The 6,600-nt window shown below is 41.3% G+C and overlaps 1 long non-coding RNA gene across 1 annotated transcript in view; it reads left to right on the top strand.

Annotated features, from left to right (window-relative positions):
• The first annotated feature begins 4,613 nt into the window (after positions 1-4,613).
• The window catches only part of LOC106728077, a 124,352-nt gene continuing 122,365 nt past the window's right edge, over positions 4,614-6,600 (top strand). Inside the window, exon 1 of the long non-coding RNA XR_001364326.1 lies at positions 4,614-4,745. This is a non-coding gene — a long non-coding RNA (uncharacterized LOC106728077). The remainder of the gene's footprint in view (positions 4,746-6,600) is intronic.

Here is a 6,600-nt window from a genome sequence, read left to right as displayed (position 1 = left end):
TCAGGTAATTGTCAGCAGCACAACAGTAAATATCAACACGAAGCAGATTATTATTGTAGATCATACAGGGAGAACAAAGGGTAAAATATTTAACTGTAGCAGTGTTTGACTATATTCTGCACAGTGGGAAAACTTGAAGTCATTTTTAAGATCCACCATTTCTTACTTCTTTTCAGTCGGGTCATGTTTCTAAGCTTTCTAAATCTCCATTTTCTGGCTAATGAAAAGAAAATAGGATTCCACTGAGTCTCCTCTCTACCTACTCCAGGACTTCTGTGAGGATCAAATGAGATGAGGCACAGGAAACATTTGGTTAAGTTGTAAAATGTTTGCACCTGGCTATAAAGCAAGTCGTGTTCCTGGGCTGAAGAAACTCCAAGGAGGCTAGTCACAGGAAGAGGAAGCCAGGCGTTGCTACATGATGTCATTACCCAGATGGACACTTAGCATATTAGTCTTTTATATATATATATAGATGGGCAAATGCTTCAAATTGGGACTCCTCCCACCCCCAAGAACCCAGTGCTGAACACTTATCAGCATTTACCACATCGCTAGGCTGTCATATCCATGTGCCTGATGAGGGAACACTGTTGAACAGGATGTTGTTAAATTTGCACAGTGAGTTGTTTGTGGCTGCTGCTGCTTACTCAACACACACAGTAGGATCATGTATCTGAACACTGGCCTTCACCAGAGGGAATTTGAAAAACACTGCCTTAGATCTCCTTCAGCTTGTTTCTGAGGTCCAAGCATTCCAACAGAGGTCTTTATGATAGCCACATGGCATAGCCCACTGGTTTAGAAACCTGCTCCTCCCGGTGTCAAGCCTTCTAAGACAGTTAGGATCAAGGATAGCATGGGTGGCAGGTCCGGCCAGGGCAGAGAAGTGATATGTGAAATAGCTGAAGGTATGTGCATTTGTCACTGGGGCTGCCATAAAAAAAATACCACAGACTGGGAGGCTTAAACTACAGAAATTTATTCTCTCACTAGTTCTGGATGCTAGAAGTCTAAAATCAGGGTGTTGGCAAGTGTGGTTTCTCCAGAGACCTCACTGCTAAGCTTGTAGGTGGCTGTCTTCTCACCATGTCCTGACATGGTCTTTCCTCTGTGATTGAGCACCTCTGGTGTCTCTTCCTCTTTTTATAAGGACATATGATTAGGGCCCACCCTTATAACCATGTGTAACCTGAATGACCTCTTTTAAGGGCCTATCTCCAAATACGGGCACATTGGGGCTTAGTGCTTCAGCACATGAATTTTAGGGGGCACAGTTCAGTCTATAGCAGGGTGTCACTGTCTGGGCTCATGCTACATTTCAGTCAGCGGCTGATGCAGACCTCTCACCTACTCCAGGGATTCCTTATCAACTCTCCGGGATGCCCCTTCCACTCCTCAGCCATCTCCAACCTCACCATGTGCTACCCTCTGTCAGTTACCACCTGAGTCCTAGCTCTCCCATCCAGTTTCCCTGACTTCTCCTGCTTGGAGAGCAGTCTCCCTCACCTGACTCACCTGACTCACCCTAGCACCTTTGCTCTCTATTGTTAAGTTGGTGATGAATCTCATCTGGCTTTGCAGTGCCTTTTTGATGTCTCCTAAATGTATACAGTGTATGTATTTAGGGCTTGGCTACCTTGTTAGATTGTAGGTACTGTGAAAAATGGACATTCTATCCTTCTCGACAATCAACTCTCCCATTTAGTGATTAAGTAGGTGTGTGCCTTTTATAGATTAAGGAATCAATAAATATCAGAGTTAATTTTTTCTTTTCTTGAAACGGTTAAGGTCATTATATGCTCATAAGTTTGTGTGAAGTCAGACTAATAGCAGTCAGTATATAAGGAGATGTTGTTTTCCTGTACTGTGAATGTTAAGCTAAAATTGTCCAGTGAGTGCTTCTGGACTGGGATTTGTGGATGCCATTGTTCCAGTGAGTTATAATGACCTTTAACCCTGACTCTAGTATAAAAGAGACCTGGATTAGACTTCTGATTTCCCCAGTTACCACCTGTCTGGCCTTGGGTAAGTGATCTAAACTCCCTAAGGCTCAGTTTCTTCATCTGTGAAATGGGAGTAATAATAGTACTTTATTTCACAGGGAGTAAAGTAGAAATACATAGTAGCACTCAATGAATAGTAGATGTGTATCATTAATATTGCTCTGGTACACAGAGACTTTAAAAAAAATTAGAAACCTTAACCCTGGATAGCAGTCTCCACTCCTCTGAACCAAGAGTAACTCAGAAAGAGAAATGCTGCACACCATCGGAGAATCAGCCATGCAACAAGTCCATTTAGTGCCCTGTGCCAGATGTTTCCAGATTGAGAATATAGTGAAGAATCCAGGAGGAACACTTTTCTATCTATGATGAGTTGACTTGTAAATAACCTTTGACCTCACGTTGTCACCAACCCCCTCCCCAAGTTGCACTCCCCTTTGAAAAGCATAAAATATTTTTACCTACAAAACACTGTATATTGATTTTGTTATTTTAGAGCCGGTCAGATTGCACAGGAAGTACATGGTCATTAACTGGAGATAAGCCAGCATGACATTTGTCCTGAAGTTAATGATAAAATGACATTAAATCACTGGCAGTGTTTTCTTAGAGGTGTTCAAGACAAACAATGTTAGTGAAATGAGAGGAAAACTCTGTAGGAACAACTCTCCCCCCCATAGTGCTACAGGGAGAGCCAGGGGGATGGTGAGCCAGGAAACAGTGCAAACCTGTGCTTCTCCAGGGCCTCCAAAAAGGCACAAAGTGGCTTGTCAGCTTTTCTGCCTGTTGTAGCAAATTAGACATACGTCCCAAAAGGTGTACTGCAATATTAAAGTCCATTTATATAGGCTGTAAAGTTTCCCCTGTTGTCCTGGCAGGCACATGCGTGGCTGGAAAGTGTCTATGGGTTGATTCCTTTGTGAATCAGATGGAGCTGACACTGCTGAAACCACAGTGACCCAGACGAGGATAGAAGCTTGTGCTGGATGAGGGGCCACGGTCCTGGACATGTAAATCAGTAATATTAATCCCCACAGAGTGCCATGGTGCAAAATTATTAAGGCTGCTTCCCGAAGATACTTCTAACACAGTGCGTAATGAAAACGTCAGGGGCAGTGAGTTATTAGGTGCTGCCCTGCTGTTCTGAAGTGCCAGATATTTCTCCACCTGTTATCCAAGCAGGCGAGTCTTGAGGGAAAGGGAGAGCATCAGAGATTGCTTGTGATGAGAGGATCATAAAGTGAATGACATCAGTGAGGCCTGTGGGAAGTGCCTAAAAAAATGGTGGCGACGGTGTGGTAGGGATGATGTTAAGAGGTGAGCCACGGTGAAGGTGTGTAGGAGGAGGATGCTGCCTGGTGTACAGTGCTGAGTAATGTCATGGCCTGAATCATTTGGATTTGAAAATTGTTCTCAGAGCAGCTCTTCGGATTAAGAATTCAGATGGGATCACTGCAGACGAGTATGGTTTTGGTTATTTCCATAGTCATTCTAGAAATTCAGGCATCATGTTTGGCATTTATTTTACATTTATTATTTATTTTAGATCCTCTCTGACTTGTATGATCGCTATCTCAAGCCACTTGTTGGAATCCTTTTGGCTTCTTCTCTTCCCTTGGCCATGTCCAGTCATTGTCAGATGGCTTTGGACAAGTTAATCTTTCTTAGTCTCTGATTCCTTTGATTATACCTTTGTCATGTCCCTCATATTCTGTCCTGTTTTCTCTTTGCTACTCTCCTTGTCTACATTCTGTCTGGTCCAGCCCCTCCACCTCTTACCTGGACCTCTTGCTTTTCTTCCTCCCACCTCTTCCCCTTTGACTATCCTACCAGAGCACTGCAGCAGTAACAGCTTCCACCATCTTAATAGGTACTCTTCCTGTGCTAATCCTGGGGTGGGTGTGTCACGTATGTTTTTCTAATGGTGCAATAACTCTGGAAAATATATTATTACTTCCATTGTATAGCTTGGGAGATTCCAAAAAGGTTATACTGTGTTTATACCAGCTAATTAGAGAAAAGTTGGAATTATAACCTGGAGCTGATGGACATCATAGTTCATGCTCTTCCCTACTCAACCTGTTTTCTCTGCCAGGAAACCTTCAGTGGTTCCCCTTGCCTAAAAGATCAAGTCCATGCTCTTTTATCTTGACATTCAAGGCCTTCTAAAATCTAGTTTTCGTGTTTCTAGTCGTTCCTCTCAACTGTCACACATCAGTTAGCCAAAAACAAACCAAACCAAAAACAAGAAACCCAGCCAAACAAACAAACAAACAAAAACTGATTTTAATTCACACCCATGCTTTCTCTTCTCTGTGCTTTTATACCTCCTTTTTCTCTTGCCTGGAGCAGAGACTGTCACTCCTCTGTATAAGTAAATGTTGTCCAAGATCCATTTATTCTCTGGTTCACAAAGGGTATATTAGATCTTTATTAAATAGTCTAAAATATCTGTTCAATAATGTTCTCATTTAATATCTTTTTAAAAGACATTTAAAGTGAATCAGAAAGCAATTAAATGATTAATTGCTGCAGCTGGATTCTGCTGCCCTCAGCCTCTGCGGATGCTATCTGACCGATTAACCTCTGTTTCAGGGCCCTGTCTTATTGAGGAAGGCAGTGACGGAAAACGCCTGGCCTATCACATGACTGATCTCCGCTGTCATGAGCCATCGTTCTCTAACTGCAAGCTTTCATTTTCAAAGTCCTGGCATGATTTCAGGAGCTGTAAACCTTCATGTGAGTAAGTGAGCAGTAAGAACTGGCAGTTTTTCAAACCCAAGTCTTTTCAGCTTTAAACCCACATTTAGCTATGATGGGTTTTTTCCCACCTTAGTTTGGACATTCTTTCTGGTGAATACTTTTTTGATAAATAAAATAGGGTAGGGGTGTATTTGACCAGGACAAATATGGGCTGGTACAGTCATAACAGCCCCAACATTAATTCCAAAGTCAGAGCAGGAGGTAAGAGAGGAGTGGGTGTGTAGATAGGGTTCCCAGCCTCTCCAACTACAACCATGGACTCAGGGTGGAGGAACTTGAAAGTAATGAATCCACGGGTGATGCTGACCCACGTGCCAGTGTAGACAGATGTTACTATTGATGTCTTGGGAAAGGTCAAGGAGTGCCTACTCCTAAATGAATGGAACAGCTTTGTGAGATATCAGGGAAACATATATCCTTGGAAAGGTTTCTTTTCTAGTAACAGTGCTTAAGTAATTGGGGTTCGATTTAATGCAGAATTAATTGTTCTTAGTGCATTCTTAGCCAGACATTGTGATTAATATTATTTGCATTAATGTTTAAGGGATGGGGAATCTGAAAATAAAAATGTGAATATAAAATGAAAAACGTAAAGATTAGTTCTTGCTTGATAGTTTGTTTTTTGAAATTTGTATATCAAATGTTTTATTGCACCCTTATCGTTTTGTTTCTTAGATTTCATAACAAATTGGTGAGAGGAGAGGGAGAGACTAGGTACAACACGGAGTGTTACAGCCACCATTGTCATGGAAGCAGGTTGTATTGCTTCCTGCTGTACACACTGAGGTTTTGATCATGCATCTATTTTTGTTGTTGTCGTCTTCTCCTTTATCTTTATATCTAGCAAATGTCTTTATGGTGCTATCTTAGGAAATTGGATTTAAGGCATCCTATACTAGCTTATGGAGGTCATTTGAAAGGCAGCTGCAGACACCTGAAATAACAGCTTACATTTGTGGGGCTCTCAATCTACCAAGATAATGTTATGTCATTTAATCTTCTCAACAACTGGATGAGATAGGTACTATTATCCCTATTTTATGAATGAGGAAGCTGAGGCCCAGGAGATTAAATAATTCATCTTTAATCACATAGCTAGGAAGTGGTGAGGCTATAAGTTAAAACCAGGCAGTCTGAATCCAGAATAAAATAATAAAATGCGTATAACCAGAATCAAACTAATTTTGTTCTTTTTAGATTTTATAAATTTACCATCACCACTAGTGAATTCTGAGTGGCAATTAGTATGGAATGTGTAAATAAAATAATAAAATGCGTATAACCAGAATCAAACTAATGTTGTTCTTTTTAGATTTTATAAACTTACCATCACCACTAGTGAATTGGCAATTAGTATGGAATGTGTAAGGATAGGAGAGGGATTGTTTTGAGTAGAGAAATGGTGGAAGAGAGTGAAAAATGAAGGAAGATGCTGCTGAAAGTGCTGTAGCAGGTCCCGAGAAGGGAGTCTAGGAGGGCAGATGTGGCACTTCCCTCTGTTCTGTGCTCACCTGAACCTCAGCCTGTGCTGGCGGACAGTCAGTTAGAGTGTGGCTGGTGACTCTTTTTTTTTTTTTTCAATTGAAGTTTACATTCAATATTGTTTTTTTGTATTAGTTTCAGGTGTACAGTATAGTGGTTAGATAATCATATACTTCATAAATTGATCCCCCTGGTAAGTTTAGTACCCACCTGGCACCATACACAGTTATTACAATATTATCTACTATATCCCCAGTGTTGTAATTTAGATCCCTGTGACTAGTTTGTAACCACCAATTTGTAGTTCTTAATACCTTCACCTCTTTTCACCCAATCTCCCTCCCCGCCC

Source organism: Myotis brandtii, unplaced genomic scaffold (assembly GCF_000412655.1).
Source record: "Myotis brandtii unplaced genomic scaffold, ASM41265v1 scaffold53, whole genome shotgun sequence".
NCBI lineage: Eukaryota > Metazoa > Chordata > Mammalia > Chiroptera > Vespertilionidae > Myotis > Myotis brandtii.
Note: the sequence above shows the minus strand (reverse complement) of the source record. Positions and strands in the feature narration are given on the sequence as shown.